Source organism: Sphaerodactylus townsendi, linkage group LG03 (genome assembly GCF_021028975.2).
Source record: "Sphaerodactylus townsendi isolate TG3544 linkage group LG03, MPM_Stown_v2.3, whole genome shotgun sequence".
Taxonomy (NCBI): domain Eukaryota; kingdom Metazoa; phylum Chordata; class Lepidosauria; order Squamata; family Sphaerodactylidae; genus Sphaerodactylus; species Sphaerodactylus townsendi.
The window spans coordinates 120,622,249-120,643,729 of NC_059427.1; the positions used below are offsets into that span (position 1 = coordinate 120,622,249).

Consider the following 21,481-nt stretch of genomic DNA (forward strand, 5'->3'; position numbering starts at 1 on the left):
TGAGGGCCCCATACCACGTAAGGCCTTAAAGGTCAATACCAACACCTTGAAAACGATCCGGAACGCCACCGGGAGCCAGTGCAGACGGCGTAGCACAGGGGTGATATGATCTGGATAATCACCACCTGTCAAAAGCCGGGCCGCCGCGTTCTGGACCAGCTTCAACTTCCGAATCAGTTGCAAGGGAAGGCCCGCGTAGAGCGAATTACAGTAATCCAATGCTCTGAAACACACAGGCTGCCGGCAAAGATCTTTCAGAACAGAGGTGCAATCCACATCTGGAAAGGAGACCAACAGAGCGAGAAACTGTACTTGCCCTGTCCCGTCCAATTTCCTCATGTCCCTTCCCTGGGTCCCCTCGCTGTCTTTCATTTCCCCCAGTTCCCGTCGCTGTCTGTCTATCTAACTAAGCTTAGAATAAACTTTCTAAAATTGGGTCCCGGCCCTGAGAGAGTTTGTTTAGGCGGAGTTTCCCCTGTGGCCGCCTCGGCACTCCAGTAATGCTAATTCAGGTTTGAGAAATATTACCATATTAGAGACAGACAATTTGCTCGGTTCTACCCTGTGGGCAGAGAAGCGATCCCTTTTCTTCTCTTGTACACACACTTGGGCAGTGGGGACTCACAACTGTTCTGCCCTGGGGCACTCCACGGGAGCCACAAAGCATTACCCCCCAAGGATGACAGTTTTACTCAAGAGCAGAGGATCCGAAGGGATTCGGGGCTTCGCGTAAGACTAGGTCAGCCTCATTAAATACACACAGCCCGCAGTGAGTCACCTGCAAGTCCTTTATGCCGGTGAGATCAAGCGGGAGTAGACCATCAGTCATGGAACTGGTTTTAAAAAGGAACAGAAATTAGTTGCTAAGCTAATACAGCCATAACAGAAGGATAAGCCACCAGCAACAATGCGAAATTGTTCGAGACTTTCTATTCCTTTGCTCCGTCGTCAGTCAAAAGCGAAACTTCAACCAAGAAATCTGGAGATTGAAGAAGAGTTTGGATTTATATCCCCCCTTCCTCTCCCGCAGGAGACTCAAAGGGGCTGACAATCTCCTTGCCCTTCCCCCCTCACAACAAACACCCTGTGAGGTAGTAGAAGTAGAAGTAGAAGAAGACGACAACGACGATGACGATGACGAGGAGGAGGAGGAGGAGGAGGAGGAGGAGGAGGTTGGATTTATATCCCCCCTTCCTCTCCCGCAGGAGACTCAAAGGGGCTTACAAGCTCCTTGCCCTTCCCCCCTCACAACAAACACCCTGTGAGGTAGTAGAAGTAGAAGTAGAAGAAGACGACAACGACGATGACGATGACGAGGAGGAGGAGGAGGAGGAGGAGGAGGAGGAGGAGGTTGGATTTATATCCCCCATTTCACTCCTGCAGGAGACTCAAAGGGGCTGACAATCTCCTTGCCCTTCCCCCCTCACAACAAACACCCTGTGAGGTAGGTGGGGCTGAGAGAGCTCCGAGAAGCTGTGACTAACCCAAGGTCACCCAGCTGGCGTGTGTGGGAGTGCACAGGCTAATCTGAATTCCCCAGATAAGCCTCCACAGCTCAGGCGGCAGAGCTGGGAAACAAACCCGGGTTAGTATTAGTATAAATGTGTTATTTGTATATGAATAATAATTGAAAAATAACTTTGTACAAATGTTGTTTGAATCATTTATTACATCTGTCATATACACATAAGTCCAAGTCAGTGTGCCAATTGGGTTTGTTCATTTCTGTTATATCATACTTGGCACGCTAGTTCTATTCCTGTCTGCTACCATTGAGTGTCAACAATACAAATCATTGGGTTCTAGATCCGGTCAAGCCTGAACTCTCCACAAAAGCTAAAAAGACTAAACTGATATCCTCTCCCCATAAGGCACCTAGAACATTTCCAGAACATTTTCAAACTCCCACACACACACACACACACACCACTTTACCATGATGTTCATCCACACCCTCCTCCGACATAGGTTTCATTGTTGCTTTCTGGGGGTTATTCATAGAAATGATGCTTCACGGATTCTTTGGCTCATTCCGCACATGCAGAATCATGCACTTTCAAACTGCTTTCAGTGCTCTTTGAAGCTGTGTGGAATGGCAAAATCCACTTGCAAACAGTTGTGAAAGTGGTTTGAAAATGCATTATTTTGCGTGTGCGGAAGGGGCCAAACTTTCAGTTCTCTGTAGCTCTCTTTAATTGATGCTACCAAAAACCAAAAAAGCCCCAGCAGAAATGTTGAAAAAAAGATGGGGAGGTGGAAGAGTGAAGTCAGAGATGTGGGGGAAAATGGCACCAAGAGGGAAGTTAGATTGTGGCCCAGAGGTGTGGAAACCAGCAGAGGGAAAGATAAAATGTTGTGGCGTAGGAGGTTAAGAGCTCGTGTATCTAATCTGGAGGAACCGGGTTTGATTCTCCGCTCTGCTGCCTGAGCTGTGGAGGCTTATCTGGGGAGTTCAGATTAGCCTGGGCACTCCCACACACGCCAGCTGGGTGACCTTGGGCTAGTTACAGCTTCTCGGAGCTCTCTCAGCCCCACCTACCTGACAGGGTGTTTGTTGTGAGGGGGGAAGGGCAAGGAGATTGTCAGCCCCTTTGAGTCTCCTGCAGGAGAGAAAGGGGGGATAGAAATCCAAACTCTTCTTCTACTCGTCTTCTAAATGTGACCACACAGCAAGGGAAGACAACTTGGAAATGTTTAAATCAAAAGAGTCGCTATAAAAGAATCACTTACAAAAACAGGAAAAGCTACTTGGAAGTGTTTTTGGAACCAAGAGTGGGGGGGGGACGGGGGAAGACAATGCAGAACTCTAGGAACAGTGTGCTTCTGCTGTTCATCCTGTAAGCAGGGGCATAACAAGGCAAACTTTAGCCCTGGGCAAAACCTGAGTTGGATGCCCCCCTTCCCCCATGGGCAGCCACTCCACCACGACCAATTTTTTTTTGCACCAGGACATTGGTGCGTGCAGGGGGTGCATTTTTAGACATATCAGCACCAGACTTTCAGCATAGCATCAGGAGACTGCCCTAATGATATCCCCCAGGTTTGGTGCAATTTGGTTCAGGGAGGCCAAAGTTATGGACCCTCAAAACTGTAGCCCCCATCTCCTATTAGCTCCCATTGGAAACAATGGGGGATAGGGGCACCCCCTTTGGGAGTCCATAACTCTGGACTCCCTGAACCAAAAATCACCAAACATTGGGGGTAGAATAAGGTCAGTCTCTGATGATATGCTGAAATTTTGGTGCCACTAGCCTAAAACAGTGCCCCCTGCAGGCCAAAAATGGAAAACCACTTTAAAATACCTAAAAATGAACCCTGCATTTTGATGCCCCCCACAAGGTGGTGCCCTGGGCAGCTGCCCACCTTGCCCAATGGGCATTACGCCCCTGCCTGTAAGGGCTCTGGCTGTTCTAGGCTCAGCCCTTGTTGGTTCTCTGGCTGCCCTGCTCTTCTCCTGATGACTCCAGGAAGTGGCCCACAAACACTAGCCTTTTTGTTTACAGGTCTCAGGCTCTCCGAGACTGTGGTATTTGGAGTCCATACCAGCAAGGCAAGGGTGTGACTTTCTTCTATGAGCTAGAGAACACAAGAGCTCTGTCTGGCATTCATCTTGGGAAGAGCCTACAGAAGGTGACCTTCCAGAGTAGCCAGCCCGGCTTGACTGCTCAGTAAAAAATATTTATTAGTTCACCACTGTGGGGAGTAACTGGAACACAGATTGCAGAGACGATGTAGTTGGCGGCCGGATGAGATTTTTTTTTGGGGGGGGGGAGGACAGAGGGGGAGGGGCATGTAACAGGAGAAGACCTGGAATTGATGTCATCCTGTCAAGTGATACTCTAGGAATTGCCACAAACTCTACTGCAAAGACCAAAGAAGAAGAAGAAGAAGAAGAAGAAGAAGAAGAAGAAGGAGGAGGAGGAGGAGGAGGAGGAGGAGGAGGAGGAGGAGGAGGGGGGGGGAGGAGGAGTTTGGATTAATACCCCCATTTTTCCCTCCTGAAAGCATGAGCATAAGCATTTTATTGTCATTATGCACGCACAACGAAATTTACAGCAGCATTCCTTGATGCACACAATTTCAGACTCATGCCCTATCCTCACTTTCCCCTTCCTCCACCCATCCCTACACAGCCCCAAACACATCAACACGAAGCCACGGAGACGCAAAGAGGCTCACAAACTCCTTTCCCTTCCTCTACCCCCAAACAGACACCTTGTGAGGCAGGTGAAACTAACAGAGTCCCCAAAGAACTGCGACAAGGCCAAGGTCACCCAGCAGGAATGTAGGAGTGCGGAAACCCATCTGGCTCACCAGATAAGCCTCTGCCTCTCAGGTGGAGGAGTGGGGAACCAAACCCGGTTCTCCAGATTAGAACCCACTTGCTCTTAACCGCTGCCCCACTCAGAAGCCACCCAGAAGTGATGTCAACGCCTTGTGTGTCATCACCCACCCTCCATTTGTCTCCCAGGGGGAGCGGAAAACACAGGCAGGAGTTCCACCAGCTTCTTAACATTTGATGCAAAGAGACATTGAGGGAGGCAGGCTTGTTAAAATATTAATTTCTCAGCCTCAGCTTTAAAAAGTCCCTGGAGGGGCACGAAGTTATTGACTCTTTAGGATGCTACTGGTGATGCCAAAGGATGTGGATTCAGAGCGCTGGAGCATCTCAGGAGATTCCACCCCACAGACAGACAGACACACACACACAAACACACACACAGACACACACACACCCAGACTGAGTTTGCTGCCATGGATAGTGTCTGATTTTTCCACACCAGCTCTTCCCGTTGTTATTCAGCATCTCATTATTTATTTTATTTTAAAACATATGTGCTCTCTGCTCTTCCACACGCTCATTTCAAAAACAAATTTTACAGGTAAGATTTTTTTTAAAACCTCCAACGCCACTTAATCCAAAATTCTCCTGTGCTGCCACCTGCATTAATGTCACCAAAGGCCCCTGTTAAAAGTCATATCTTCTAGGGCACAGGTGTCAAACTCATGGCCCTCCAGATGTTCTGGACTACAGTTCCCATTATCCCCTGCCAGCATGATGCTGGCAAGGGATGATAGGAACTGTAGTCCATAACATCTGGAGGGGCGCAAGGCTTTCCAAAAGTTAAATGGGCTGGGAAATTACATCTCAAAATGGATATTGAAGAGATAGAAAAAGTGCAGAGAAGGGCAACGAGGATGATTGAGGGATTGGAGCACCTTCCCTATGAGGAGAGGCTGCAGCGTTTGGCACTCTTTAGTTTGGAGAGGAGACGTCTGAGGGGGGATAGGATTGAAGTCTACAAAATTATGCATGGGGTAGAAAATGTTGACAGAGAGAAATTTTTCTCTCTTTCTCACCATACTAGAACCAGGGGGCATCCATTGAAAATGCTGGGGGGGAGAATTAGGACTAATAAAAGGAAACACTTCTTCACGCAACGTGTGATTGGTGTTTGGAATATGCTGCCACAGGAGGTGGTGATGGCCACTAACCTGGATAGCTTTAAAAAGGGCTTGGACAGATTTATGGAGGAGAAGTCAATCTATGGCTACCAATCTTGATCCTCCTTGATCTCAGATTGCAAATGCCTTAGCAGACCAGGTGCTCAGGAGCAGCAGCAGCAGCAGAAGGCCATTGCTTTCACCTCCTGCCTGTGAGCTCCCAAAGGCACCTGGTGGGCCACTGCGAGTAGCAGAGAGCTGGACTCGATGGACTCTGGTCTGATCCAGCAGGCTCGTTCTAATGCTCTTATGAAAGGGGGTGAAATTGACCTCCCTTCCCTGGTCCATAAGTCCAGCCCCACTGACAGATGAAGGGAAAAAAGCCACTTCACGGTCTCCCTCCTTGCATCCTTGACCCATGTTTGTGTCGCGACCCCACACTTGATCAACGAAGGAATCAATACTTTGAAATGATTATCATTATTATTGATTTGATTTGATATACGGCTGTACCCCCGAAGGGCTCTGAGCCGTGTACAACAAATCAACAAGGACAGATAAACAATATAGCTTAAACAATCGCCTAATATTGCCGAAGGCTTTCACGGCTGGATACAACTGGTTCTGGAGGGTTTTCCGGGCTTTGCGGCCGTGGTCTGGTGGATTTTGTTCCTAACGTTTCGCCTGCATCTGTGGCTGGCATCTGCAGACCCCGCAGGAGGCTACCTGACTATCGCTGTCGCCGTCTTTGCTTTCAAAAACATTCTTGTCCACACTTTACTTTCTCACGTTCTCTGGGGAAATGGGAAGGGGACTTAGGGGGAGCCAACCGTGGGGGATAAATATGAATGCAGAAGACAGTTCATCAGAACTGCCTTCTTGAAGTTTAGAGTGTTTGTTGCCAACCACAATAAAGACTACTGGCTACCAATCTTGATGGCTACCAATCTTGATCCTCCTTGATCTGAGATTGCAAATGCCTTAGCAGACCAGGTGCTCTGGAGCAGCAGCAGAAGGCCATTGCTTTCACCTCCTGCATGTGAGCGCCCAAAGGCACCTGGTGGGCCACTGCGAGTAGCAGAGAGCTGGACTAAATGGACTCTGGTCTGATCCAGCGGGCTTGTTCTTATGTTCTTACTGATCTTGAATCCAGAGTCCGCTTGTTGATCTTTGAGCCAAGACCTAACAGCAGCACACATGTCTGGATTAGAAGAAGAAGAAGAAGAAGAAGAAGAAGAAGAAGAAGAAGAAGAAGAAGAAGAAGAAGAAGAAGAAGAAGAAGAAGAAGAAGAAGAAGAAGAAGAAGAAGGAGAAGGAGAAGGAGAAGGAGAAGGAGAAGGAGAAGGAGGAGGAGGAGGAGGAGGAGGAGGAGGAGGAGGAGTTTGGATTTATATCCTCCCTTTCTCTCCTGCAGGAGACACAAAGGGGCAGACAATCTCCTTGCCCTTCCCCCCTCACAACAAACACCCTGTGAGGTAGGTGGGGCTGAGAGAGCTCCAAGAAGCTGTGACTAGCCCAAGGTCACCCAGCTGACGTGTGTGGGAGTGTACAGGCTGATCTGAATTCCCCAGATAAGCCTCCACAGCTCAGGCGGCAGAGCTGGGAATCAAACCCGGTTCCTCCAGATTAGATACACGCGCTCTTAACCTCTTATGCCACTGCTGCTCCTTGATTACCTGGTTGAATACCCCCACCCCCCCCCCAAGGCAACTTCTGCAAAGGGCTTTCAGTGGACGGCCAACTGTGCAAGTGGCAAGCCCATAAACGCCCCGCATCTTAGCACCCGTGCCCTTTCAATTTCTCCCTGGAATGTGCCAAGGCAGACGTGGGCTCTGCAACTTGCTTTGTATGGTTGATTATCATTCACTAGTAATTAAAACCTTTTCAACAGATGGTCGGTGGGCTGAGTTTTTGTTATGGTGGCAGTGCAGAAATCAGAAAGGGAATCTGGAAAGCCCTTATATCCCTTCAGACGTCAGCGCAGCGGGCGATTATAGCCGCAGCTGCGAGAGAGTCTTCGTGTAAACAGAGACCTCTGCTTTCAGTGCGGTGTCAACTTTATAAAAGGAAGTTGCTATATTTTGTGCGGCTCCAGGCATCAATTTGCAGTACGGCATATTGCAAAATGCGAGGCCGTGCCGTGCAGCACAACTGAAGTGTCAGAATATAAAAACGGGATAGCATTAATAAATTGTTTCAACTCTGACCTGAACTCAGAGAGGTCCTTTATTTCCGCAATTGTTTTGAGGAAACTATTCCAGGTTTTTTTTCTTTTTTTAAAAAAAAAGTCTACTGATTAGAACAAATATTTTTCTTATATCAAGCCTCAATGTTTCTGGAGCTACTTTGCAGCCATTGGTTTGTGAAGGACAGCGTGCTTGAGGCACGGCTACGGCTGAGGATCCCACCACTGACAAGAAGGTTACAAGGAAAGAAGGAAAAGAGAAGGAAAAGAATGCATGGCAGCTGTGAAAAAGGCAAACTCTATGCTGGGGATAATTAGGAAAGGAATTGAGAATAAAACTGCAAGGATTGTCATGCCCTTATATAAAGCAGTGGTGCGACCGCACTTGGAGTACTGTGTCCAGTTCTGGTCGCCGCATCTCAAAAAGGATATTGAAGAGATAGAAAAAGTGCAGAGAAGGGCAACAAGGATGATTGAGGGACTGGAGCACCTTCCTTATGAGGAAAGGCTGAAGCGTTTGGGACTCTTTGGTTTGGAGAGGAGATGGCTGAGGGGGGATACGATTGAAGTCTATAAAATTATGCATGGGGTAGAAAATGTTGACAGAGAGAAATTTTTCTCTCTTTCTCACAATACTAGAACCAGGGGGCATCCATTGAAAATGCTGGGGGGAAGAATTAGGACTAATAAAAGGAAAACACTTTCACATGGCAACGTGTGATTGGTGTTTGGAATATGCTGCCGCAGGAGGTGGTGATGGCCACTCACCTGGATAGCTTTAAAAGGGGCTTGGACAGATTTATGGAGGAGAAGTCGATTTATGGCTACCAATCTTGATCCTCTTTGATCTGAGATTGCAAATGCCTTAGCAGACCAGGTGCTCGGGATCAGCAGCAGCAGCAGAAGGCCATTGCTTTCACCTCCTGCAGGTGAGCTCCCAAAGGCACCTGGTGGGCCACTGCGAGTAGCAGAGAGCTGGACTAGATGGACTTTGGTCTGATCCAGCTGCCTTGTTCTTATGTTCTTATGTTCTTAAAAGGAAAAGAGATTCCACCATCAGGAAAAACTTCCTGGCCGTCAGGGCTGTTCAACAGTGGGATTCACTGCCTCGGAGTGTGGTGGAGTCTCCTTCTTTGGAGGTTTTTCAAGAGAGGCTGGGTGGCCATCTGTCAGGAGTGCTTTGGTTGTGTGTTCCTGCATGGCAGGGGGTTGGACTGGATGGCCCTTGGGGGTCTCTTCCAACTCTGTGATTCTAAGGCACGGCCCTCTTGGCACTTGGCTCATTCCACGTTGCAAAATTCTAATGCCAGCAATCTCACTTACAGCCGTCAATGGAAGTACTATTGATCAATCATTTGTAAAAATAAGCCATCTGTTCTCACTCAAAACCCTTAAGAGATATTGAACAATGCGATTTCAGCATGGAAGCACGCATTCCAAGAGATTTCTGCAGCTCCTCAAACCCATTTTCCTTTCAAGCTGATGTTTAAAAAACAATCGCTATACCCAAACCTCCAAACTTGAAAAGATAAAATAATATCAGATATTGTAATTAAGCTTTTAAATATCTATATATTGTTCAAAGATGGGCTGGGGGAGAAATTCATTCGGGAAGAAATGGGTTCTGTGGAATTAATTGGATGAAACAGGCAGCCTAAAATGCTCAATGGAAACATATGTCACGTCTGGATAAATTACGGGATCTTATGAAAATAGACCATCTTCCTTATGATGTTTTGTACAGAACAAGGTGACTTGCAGAACCAGAAATCAGACTTGATCTCTTTTTCAAGAAGAAGAAGAAGAAGAAGAAGAAGAAGAAGAAGAAGAAGAAGAAGAAGAAAGAAGAAGAAGAAGACGAAGACGAAGACGAAGACGAGGAGGAGGAGGAGGAGGAGGAGGAGTTTGGATTTATACCAGGCCTTTCTCTCCCGTAAGAAGACTCAAGGTGGCTTACAAGCTCCTTTCCCTTCCTCTCCCCACAACACACACCTTGTGAGGCAGGTGAGGCTGAGAGAAGAGGAGAATCTCCTGAGAGAACTGTGACTAGCCCAAAGTCACCCAGCAGGAATGTAGGAGTGCAGGAACACATGTGGTTCACCAGATAAGCCACTGCCACTCAGGTGGAGGAGTGGGGAATCAAACCCGGTTCTCCAGATTAGAGTGCACCTGCTCTTAACCACAACACCAGGCTGTAGCATGCCTTTCCTGCTCTTTCAGGCTGATTAGATGGAGCGAGGAAGGAGAGGAGGGGAGAAGCGTTGGTGTTTGTGTAACCCCCATGCTCAGAATGGGTTGACCCAGAAAGGGGTGGAGACTCAAAGCAGCAGAAGGCTGCAGATCTCATGTAGTTTGGAGGAGACAAGGCTACCAGACTCGGACCTTGATTGGTATAAGCCCTTAACACCTTGTTAAGGGTTTTTTGTGGTTGCAATGGGTGAGAGTTCTCCTGGAAACCTTCATCATGTTGAATCCTGTTCACCAAGCCCTTGGAGTCTTCAGGAGCCAACCCACTTGCAGGAAGAATTGGACTTGGCAGTATCAGTAGACTGTAAATATAAGGAATTGAAAATGCAACCTGAACAGGACCTTGAAGTGTGATGTTGAATGTTGATGTTATATGTTAAAAAAATTGTTGTTGCAAACTCATTCCAAGTTCTGCCCCACAGAACCCACAGTTAGAGGTTACATTTGCACGCGTGTCCACCCCTACCTCTTTTGTCTGCTTGGAACTGTGAATGCAGCTCTCCATGAGTCACAGAATGAGCACCGCTCAGACGCCACCCCTGGCGTCAGCATCTAAAAACCCTCCCCTTGGGGTGCTGTGTGGTTTCTGGGCTGTATGGCCGTGTTCTAGCAGCATTCTCTCCTGACGTTTCACCTGCATCTGTGAATCCTCTGAAGATGCCAGCCACAGATTCAGGCGAAACGTCAGGAGAGAATGCTGCTAGAACACGGCCATACAGCCCAGAAACCACACAGCACCCCAGTGATTCCAGCCGTGAAAGCCTTTGACAAGCTTGTTGGTGTCTTAAGGTGCTACAGGCCTAAAATCTGGCGACTCCACTCCATTCCAAGACAGCTACCCTCTGAAACATATATATGCACATACACTAACATACGTCATATGCTAAACAAACACATATTTTCAGTCAGGGGTAGCCTCTTTTCCAGCTTGTTGTAAAAAAATTGAGAGGGTGTGATGCAAAGAAGCTGAAGCAATGGCTTAGGTGTGTGCACTGGCGTAATGCCCATTGGGCAAGGTGGGCAGCTGCCCAGGGCATCACCTTGTGGGGGGCATCAAAATGCTGGGTTCATTTTTGGGTATTTTAGTGGTTTTCCATTTTTGTCCTGCAGGGGGTGCAGTTTTTAGGCTAGCGGCACCAAAATTTCAGCGTATCATCAGAAGACTGTCCTTATGCTACCCCCCAAGTTTGGTGAGGTTTGGTTCAGGGAGTCCAAAGTTATGGACTCCCAAAGGGGGTTTCCAATGGGAGCTAATAGGAGATTGGGAGCTACAGTTTCAAGGGTCCATAACTTTGCCCCCCCCCTGAACCAAATTGCACCAAACTTGGGGGGTATCATTAGGGCAGTCTCCTGATGAGACCCTGAAAGTTTTGAGACTGTGCTTTCAAAAATGTGCCCCCCACAGCCTGCAACCCCCATTGACAGCAATGCAGAAAACTCAATGCAGAACAAAGATTCTTGGGCAAATTTCTAGGATGTTCCTGCAGGGGGTGCATTTTTGGATGTATTGGCACCAAAATTTCAGGGTATCATCTGGAGATGATGGCACCCCCCAAGTTTGGTGCAGTTTGGTTCAGGGGGGGCAAAGTTATGGACCCTCAAAACTGTAGCCCCCATCTCCTATTAGCTCCCATTGGAAACAATGGGGGATAGGAGCACCTCCTTTGGGAGTCCATAACTTTGGACTCCTTGAACCAAACCTTGAACAATGGACACGACATTATAAATATATATATAAATTTACATCTAGTTGGGCACTTTGGGAAAATAGCATCAAGATGTATTATAGGACGTATCTCACCCCAATAATATTGAACAAACTAAACCAAAGCATTCCACCAAAGTGTTGGAAATGTGGAAACAGAGCACGTTCTACCATTTATGGTGGACGTGCCCGAAAGTTAAAAAATACTGGGGAGGAGATACATAACCTAATAATAAAAATAATAAAAATAAAGTTTTTAAAAAATGATATTACTTACCTATTAGGCCCGGCGATGTTGGGGGAAAAAAAAAACTTTCAAACCACAGTAAACACTTGTTGTTTTACATGATCTCTGCAGCCCGGATTGTTTTGGCACAGATGTGGAGAACCGAACAAATCCCGACAATGGACCTATGGATACATAAGATGCAACAATTGTACATCATGGACCAAATATCATTTCAATTAAAAAACGGTAATTTAGAACAATATAAATTGATATGGCAACCATGGTCAGATTATATATATCAGAAATTTACGATATGACAACATATCCTGCTTGATATTAATGATTCAAGATAGAAGATTTAATAAAATGTGATTTTTTTTGTTTTAATTACAGAAACGTTATATATAATGAATGTAGAGTGGAAGTCCGGGGGGGGGGGTTGTAGGGTGGGAATAGAGGGGACGGGTGGAGGGTTTATATAGGACAAGAATAGCAATGCATTGTATTAGAGGAGGATATTTTTAAATAGATGAAATGTTAGGATAACTTCGCATGGATTATATGGCATTTATGGAGGATTTGAGTTAATTTTTGTTATTCATGCATTGCTTATTGTTATTCTCTGACTCTTTTACAATAAAAAAATTCAGATACGAAACAGGTCAAATAACAAAAGGGCAGGCATTTTTGCTTCAGTTTAGAAGAAAACAAGGTAAGGCAGGAAAGTTCTACCCTTGGTGACAATATGTAAAATTATATACATACAAGGTCACATAATGAGGCTGTATGACTTGGTACAAGGCAGGGTCCAAATATTTTTAAATAAAAATAAAAAGATAAATGAGGAGACAAGACAGCACTACACGTGAAAGGGATCTGGGAGTCTTGGTAGACCACGAGCTGAACATGAGTCAGCAGTGTGACGCGGCAGCCTAGAAAGCCAATGTGATTCTGGGATGCATCAATAAGAGTATAGTGTCAAGAGCAAGAGAAGTAATTGTACCACTCTACTGTGCATTGGTCAGACCTCACCTGGAATGTTGTGTACAGTTCTGGGCACTGCAATTTAAGAAGGATATTGACAAGCCGGAACGAGTCCAGAGGAGGGCGACCAAAATGGTGAAAGGTCTAGAATCCATGCCCTATGAGGAGGAGTGGGTCCGGGGGGAGCTGGGGAGGCTTCTTAGTTCTTGGGTGGGGCTAGCTAGTTAAGAAGAAGAAGAAGAAGAAGAAGAAGAAGAAGAAGAAGAAGAAGAAGAAGAAGAAGAAGAAGAAGAAGAAGAAGAAGAAGAAGAAGGGGAAGAAAAAGAAAAAAGAAAAAGAAAAAGAAAAAGAAAAAAAGAAAAAGAAAAAAAGAAGAAGAAGAAGAAGAAGAAGAAGAAGACGACGACGACGACGAGGAGGAGGAGGAGGAGGAGGAGGAGGAGGTGGAGGTGGAGGTGGAGGAGTTTGGATTTATATCCCCCCTTTCTCTCCTGCAGGAGACTCAAAGGGGCTTACAATCTCCTTGCCCTTCCCCCCTCACAACAAGCACCCTGTGAGGTTGGTGGGGCTGAGAGAGCTCCGAGAAGCTGTGACTAGCCCAAGGTCACCCAGCTGGCGTGTGTGGGAGTGCACAGGCGAATCTGAATTCCCCAGATAAGCCACCACAGCTCAGGCGGCAGAGCTGGGAATCAAACCCGGTTCCTCCAGATTAGATACATGAGCTCTTAACCTCCTACGCCACTGCTGCCACATGACATGATAGCCATGTTTAGATATTTGAAGGGATGTCATGTTGGTGGGGGAGCAAGCTTGTTTTCTGCTGCTGTAGAGACTGGGACCAGGAGTGATGGGTTCAAGGTGAAAGAAAAGGTGAAAGAAGGTGAAAAGGTGAAAGGTGAAAAAGGTGAAAGAGAAAGGTTAGAAAAAGGTGAAAGAGAGGTGAAAAGGAATTGAAAGAGAAAGATTGAAAAGGTGAAAAGAGGAGTGAAAGAAAGATTGAAAGAGGTGAAAAGGGTGAAAAGAGGTGAAAGAAGGTGAAAGAAAGTGAAAAGGTGAAAAAAGGTGAAAGAAGGTGAAAGAAAAGCCGCCTTGAGCCCTTCGGGGATAAGGCGGCCTATAAGTTTAATAAAATAAATAAATAAATAAATAAATAAATAAATAAATAAATAAATAATTCCCCCTAAACATCAGGAAAAACTTCCTGACCGTCAGGGCTGTTCGACAGTGGGATGCACGACCTCAGAGTGTGGTGGAGTCTCCTTCTTTGGGGTTTTTAAAACAGTGGCTGGATGAACATATGCTAAGAGTGCCTTGATTGTGTGTTCCTGCATGGCAGGGGGTTGGACTTGATAGCCCTGGTGGTCTCTTCCAACTCTATGATTCTATGAATAGGACAAATTGAGCAAGCAGACAGGGCCTGGAGTGGGACAAACTACTTTAAAAACCATTAAGTGGAATAATAACTGTCACCTCAGAGCGAGGAAAAGCAGTCTCTTCTCTCTAGCAGCAGTGGCGTAGGAGGTTAAGAGCTCGTGTATCTAATCTGGAGGAACCAGGTTTGATTCCCCGCTCTGCCGCCTGAGCTGTGGAGGCTTCTCTGGGGAATTCAGATTAGCCTGGGCACTCCCACACACGCCAGCTGGGTGACCTAGGGCTAGTCACAGCTTCTCGGAGCTCTCTCAGCCCCACCTACCTCACAGGGTGTTTGTTGTGAGGGGGGAAGGGCAAGGAGATTGTCTCCTGCAGGAGAGAAAGGGGGAATATAAATCCAAACTCCTCCTCCTCCTCCTCCTCCTCTTCTTCTTCTTCTTCTTCTTCTTCTTCTTCTTCTTCTTCTTCTTCTTCTTCTTCTTCTTCTTCTTCTTCTATGTGATGCAATGGGTGATTGTTGTCAGACAGGTTGTTCCAGATCTGTGTCATTTTATCTGTCAAGTCCTGCCTGTTGGGACAAACTTTGTGCCAGTACGAGACACTGAAGAGACCCTTCAAACCTAGACTGTCCCGGTTAAACTGGGATGTATGGTAAGTGTTCTAAAAGGTAGCTGGTACATAAATGTATCCAATCCACAGTCTTTGAACTGTAGGAATTGGTCCCAGCTGGGGATCAGAGGCTGAAAATCACTCTATTCGGACGCATCAATTTAGGCGAGGGCTGTTCTTGACACGCACCCTCTTTAGTTCCCTGATTATTAAAGCTCCGTGCGGCGACCCACAGCTTAATAAAGCTTTCCCCTCCCTCTGTTGACTCTTTGATCATCTGAATTGCCCGTTCTGTTCTGCAAAGCCAGGGAGCAAACAGCAAGGATTCTTTTAAAGACTTCAAGGATGCAACCGGCAACAGCGTTTTCCGACATGTGCCACCTCGCTTCATGGGTTGGAGCGGAATTGAGAGCAGGCGCAAACTTCTGGGACTAGTCATCTATTTTTAATTGCATCATCCAAACTGATTCGGTGCCTGCCAGTGTGGTTCCCCCCCCCCCCCGCCCCGAATTTCAAATGTTAGATATTCGTTTGAAATAGGAAAGGTCCGCAGGTTTTGGAGAGCAGAGCGGTAATTTGGGCACCGAGCCCAGTTTTGAGGCCTATCTATTCAAAACAACTGGGAAGATGAGTTGCTCCTGAAATGGAGGTCTTTCTGGGTCAGGCTGGGCCTAATTTTCTCGTCCTGAATCATGAGGTGTGTGTGTGTGTGTGTGTGTGTGTGTGTGTGTGTGTGTGTGTGTGTGTGTGTGTGTGTTCCCCAATTAGAAGATGCTGACTGGTTTTTTTGAGAAGGCAGAGAGATAGAAGAAGAAGAAGGAGGAGGAGGAGGAGGAGGAGGAGGAGGTTGGATTTACATCCCCCTTTCTCTCCTGCAGGAGACTCAAAGGGGCTTACAATCTCCTTGCCCTTCCCCCCCCCTCACAACAAACACCCTTTGAGGTGCGTGGGGCTGAGAGAGCTCCGAGAAGCTGTGACTAGCCCAAGGTCACCCAGCTGGCGTGTGTGGGAGTGCCCAGGCTAATCTGAATTCCCCAAATAAACCTCCACAGCTCAGGCGGCAGAGCGGGGAATCAAACCCGGTTCCTCCAGATTAGATACACGAGCTCTTAACCTCCTACGCCACTGCTGCTCTCATATAAATCCCCATTGTGAAAGCTTCACCAGGAGATGTTCCAGGCAACCTGGGACCTCCTGTTGTGCTGTTCTCTGGAGAGCCAACGTGGTGTAGTGGTTAAGAGCAGGTGGATTCTAATCTGGAGAACCGGGTTTGATTCCCCACTACTCCACCTGAGTGGCAGAGGCTTATCTGGTGAACCAGATGTGTTCCCGCACTCCTACATTCCTGCTGGGTGACCTCGGGCTACTCACAGTTCTCTCAGAACTCTCTCAGCCCCACCTACCTCACCAGGGGTCTGTTGAGGGGGGTTGGGAAGGGAAAGGAGCTTTTAGGCCACCTTGAGTCTCCTTACAGGACAGAAAGGTGAGGTATAAACAGTGGTGGGATCCAAAATTTTTAGTAACAGGTTCCCATGGTGGTGGGATTCAAACAGCGGCGTAGTGCTAATGGGGCTGGGCGGGGGATGATGGGGGTGTGGCTGGGCATTCCGGGGGCGGGGCATTCCTGGGCGGGGCTGTGGCAAGGACGCAGCCGCTGCGCCGGTCCTTGGACAGGAAACGAATGCACACAGGCGCAAGCTGCCACGCATGCCGGTGCACCTCCTGCTAGACTGCTTCAAGTTCTGCGCGCTACTGCTGAGAGGAGGGGCGTAACGAAGTCAAAAATCACGTGGCAAAATCACCCATTAGTAACCCCCTCTCGGCACACTCCAATAATGAGTAACCTACTCTCGGGAACCTGTGAGAACCTGCTGGATCCCACCTCTGGGTATAAATCCAAACTCTTTTTCCACCACCACCACTCCTCCTCCTCCTCCTCCTCCTCCTCTGAAGGCGGAGGACCTTTTCTCTCTTTGTATAGATCAATGTAAAAAAAATGAGCCCCAAATTGATCTCTGATATGCTCAGAGGACATGTTCTCTGCTTGGCCTGAGTCTTCTGTCTACAGGTAATCTTCCTCCCTATTTGGATTCTCAGGTTAGTTTAACATTATGTGGAACCTTTACGCAAGATTTACTTGTCCTTTTTTAACAGTTTTGCGGGGCCAACTGCTGCTATGGATCCCCTTTTCAGACCGGCTGTGTCCCTGCCCCCTTCACAGAGGTGGGATCCAGCAGGTTCTCACCAGTTCCCGAGAGTGGGTTACTAATTATTTGTGTGTGCCAAGAGGGGGTTACTAATTGGGTTCTTTTCCATTAGAGATTCCATTAGGTCCAAAAATCATACAGTCCCGTTGTTTCCTATGTGGCTGGTTAGTGAAGGTAGAAAACGGGACAATTCTCCCTGTTGGGCTGTTTTAAAAACATGTTTTAGAAATATGGTAAAGTTCCTTGTTTCAGGAAAGTCTCCTTCTTTTGATTCCTAGAAACAAAATTAAGTATTTGAAAGTATGAAGTATTTGACAGGCAGTCAATTAGAGGAGAAGTCGTTGTTTCTGTTGGCAGTCGACGATAGGACTTGCTAGAATGAGTTTAAATTATGGACAGAAAGATACCAGCTGGAAATTAGGAACTTTTTTTTACAGTAAGAGTTTTTTACAGTAACAGAGACATTATTAATGCCCCGCCCCCGGAATGCCTGGCCACACCCCCGTCATGCCCCGCCCAGCCCCATTGGCGCTATGCCACTGTTTGAATCCCACCACCATGGGAACCTGTTACTAAAATTTTTGGATCCCACCACTGCCCCTTCAGCCAGTGGAGTCCATGGTACAAATCCTTTGGCAATGCCCTCCTATGTCCCAATTGAAGCTAAAATGGACTGTGCTGGGTTTCAATAAACGCTCCACGCTTTCCTGAGCAACTTCTGAGCAAAAGGTTCAGTTCCTGTTAGAGGACTCTGACCCTCGATGTAGTTATTATGTTGCTGCAGAGAAGAGTCGAAGGGAGGTGATTTTAGATATGGGTCTTAATTAAGTTTTATGATTTCACTGTTCAAGACCTTGGTCTAAGAATGGGGGGGTTTGAGAGAAAGATACGGTGGGAAGAAAGAAACTCCTTTACCTCATCTTTACCGAAAATTACAGAAGGTAAGGGAGGAAGAGGGGGAATTTTGCAAAGAAAGGTGTGGTGAAGGTGTGATACTGTGTGCCATTTGTCTCATTTGATGAGGGCACCGGTGTGGAATTTGGAAGTCCAGGTGCATTGAGTTAACCTTGGGAACATCACTCCTACCTTCAGGCTCCCGGCTCCTCTCACAGGGGACTTGTGAGAATAAAAAGCCACCACGAAGAATCTCTCAACAGAGAGAATCCCCCCAAAATAGGGACAACTCTCTGCCTTCTATTTCTGATGTTGTGGTTCTACATGGCTCAGGTGGAAAAAAAAATAGCTGTTCAAACACAATACGCATGCTTACTCAGAGACTAGGACATGGAGTAATGGAGTCAAGGTGCAGCAAAAGAGATTCCACCTAAACATTAGGAAGAACTTCCTGACCATCAGGGCTGTTCAACAGTGGAACTCACTGCTTTGGAGGATGGTGGAGTCTTCTTCTTTGGAGGTTTTTAAACAGAGACTGGATGAACGTGTGTCAGGAGTGCTTTGATTGTGTGTTCCTGCATTGCAGGGGGTTGGACTGGATGGCCTTGAGGTCTCTTCCAACTCTATGATTCAAAACTCTATGATTCAAAAAATTGAAATTTGCAAGGAGATGCAGAGGTGGGATCCAGCAGGTTCTCACCAGTTCCTGAGAGGGGGTTACTAATTATTGGTGTGTGCCGAGAGGGGGTTACTAATTGGGTCTGCTTTTCCATTAGAAATTCCAAAAATCATAAAGTCCTGTTGTTTCCTATGTGGCTGGTTAGCAAAGGTAGAAAATGAGAGATAATTCTCCCTGTTGGGCTGTTTTAAAAACATGTGTTAGAAATATGGTAAAGTTCCTTGTTTAAGGAAAGTATCCTTCTTTTGATTCCTAGAAACAAAATTAAGTATTTGAAAGTATGAAGTATTTGACAGGCAGTCAATTGGAGGAGAAGTAGTTGTTTCTGTTGGCAGCAGACGATTGGACTTGCTATAATGAGTTTAAATTATGGACAGAAAGATACCAGCTGGAAATTAGGAACTTTTTTTTACAGTAAGAATTTTTTATAGCAACAGAGAAATTCTTAATGCCCCGCCCCCGGAATGCCCGGCCACGCCCCCGTCGTGCCCCACCCAGCCCCGTTGGGGCTACGCCACTGTTTGAATCCCACCACCATGGGAACCTGTTACTAAAATTTTTGGATCCCACCGCTGAGGAGGTGGTTCAGATTTTAAAAGCGTCTCGCCCATGCGCCGGGTACGAACATGCTCTGCGAATGTCTGGTGAAGGTCTCCTTTTCACAGGCCCCGCACTGTATCCGCTCAAGAGTTTATTGTAAGTCTGAAAAGGGGAAGAATGTGCAAAATAATAATAATAATGAAAGCATCCTTAATGGAGCTGCACGAGTCTGAAAGGTCACAGTAATTAACGGTACCGGGTGAACCGGGAGGAGGCCCTTAATAACAACTCGTGCCCCGGCTAAGATAAACGTGTCGGCTTTTAGGACAGCCGCTTTCTCTCCCCCTCCCCTTCTTGTTCCCACTCCTTGATAAAGATTTCTGCAGAACATCCTGTTAATTACTTTTTATAATTAGCCAGCAGTGGAATGGAAAGGTACCCTTTTGAGCCGCGGCTGATTTTCTTCGACTGATTAGACACAATGCTGATTCTCGGCAGCTAATTGTGAGCTGCCGATCAATCCCCTCTGCTCTCCCGTGATCACATGCCGCTGACCCATTTCTTTAAGTCAGGGGTACGTGCCGGGACGTCTGGGGGCATGCAAAAAAAAAATCATGCAACGGAGGGAAAATGTTAATTAATGTCAACGGCGTAAGACAAACCACAAGTCAAAAGTTGTGGATTTAATTCAATGTTATGACGAGTTATTTCACTTGGGGGAAACGTCTGCGCTCCCTGGCTGTGTTATTTTTGTGAGCATGGTTCTGCCGTGCCCGGGTGCCTTTTCGCAGGCTCCCGTTCCCCAGTGCTCTGTGAACGTTCAAGTGCAGACTGCCTTTGCGCCATGTTCAGTGAGGGGTACAATTTAGGGAAATGGGCTGCCAAATGGTATCCAAGCAATCAAATGCCGCTGACCCATTTTCGAAGGGAATGAGATTCTACTGGGATCCCAGCAACAGAAATCTTGTGCAAAGAACAGTGGAACAGTACATGACTCCTAGCACAGTGATGGTGAACCTTTTCGAGACCGAGTGCCCAGACTGCAACCCAAAACCCGCATATTTATCGCAAAGTGCCAACACGGCAATTTAACCTGAATACTGAGGCTTTAGTTTAGAAAAAACAGTTGGCTCTGAGGCATGTGTTACTCTGGAGTAAGCTTGGTGGTAGTCGGTGGCTTTGCTTTGAAGCAACTGTGCAACTCTTCCAACGGGTGAACCGTGAACCTAGGAGGGTTTACTCAGAAGCAAGCCCCACTGCCAGCAACCGAGCTTACTCCCAGGTAAAGGATCGCGCTGTAGATCTTTGCATGAAAATCAGTGGGGTTTAACAGCGCTTAACAGGGTGACCTACACTGCTTCCCCAAATCTAGGTCTTAGGTTTAATGCCAATAATCGAGCCCAGCAGCCCAGGCCAGCCTAGATGTGTAGGGGTGGGGGTGACTCTGTTTGTGCGTGCCCATAGGGGGGGCTCTGAGTGCCACCTCTGGCACCCGTGCCATAGGTTCGCCATCATTGTCCTAGCAGCATTTGAGATCTTTGAGCTGAAACATATCACTCAGATGTCCTTTTGTGCCTCTCCCTATGAACCCAGCTGATCTTGTGATCAGTTCTTGGAACCACGGTATTAACAGTTGCCACTGAATGCGCCGACACAGAAAGCAGGCGGTCTAGTGTGTCCAGTGTCGGCCATTTAAAATATATACATCTAAGTGTACAAATGCAAGATAAGAGCAAATTGCAAGCGGCGGTTGACAAATGAATCGCTATAATGACCTGGCCGTTGTGCTGAACGATCCAGACGGCTTCTCCAATAATTAAATAGATATATTGAATTTGCTCCTTGAAACGGAATCCAGATGAGACAGCGGTAATGCTTTGGGGGAAGGCTGATGTTCCAGAAGATAGTTGAAGAGGGTGTCAGTTGCAGGTAGTCACAGATAGTCACAGACCAGGAGAGGGATTTGGGCGTCTTAGTGGATAGTTCCATGGGAAGGTCAACTCAATGCATGGCAGCTGTGAAAAAGGCAAACTCTATGCTGGGGATAATTAGGAAAGGAGTTGATAATAAAACTGCAAGGATTGTCATGCCCTTATATAAAGCAGTGGTGTGACCGCACTTGGAGTACTGTGTTCAGTTCTGGTCACCACATCTCAAAAAGGATATCGAAGAGATAGAAAAAGTGCAGAGAAGGGCAACAAGGATGATTGAGGGACTGGAGCACCTTCCCTATGAGGAGAGGCTGCAGCGTTTGGGACTCTTTAGTTTGGAGAGGAGACGGCTGAGGGGGGATATGATTGAAGTCTATAAAATTATGCATGGGGTAGAAAATGTTGACAGAGAGAAATTTTTCTCTCTTTCTCACAATACTAGAACCAGGGGGCAT

General features: G+C 46.9%; 1 protein-coding gene across 1 annotated transcript in view; it reads right to left on the reverse strand.

Moving 5' to 3' along the window:
* Window positions 1–21,481, reverse strand: part of MYO15B (myosin XVB) — a 98,552-nt gene that overhangs the window by 56,716 nt on the left and 20,355 nt on the right. The window lies entirely within an intron of this gene.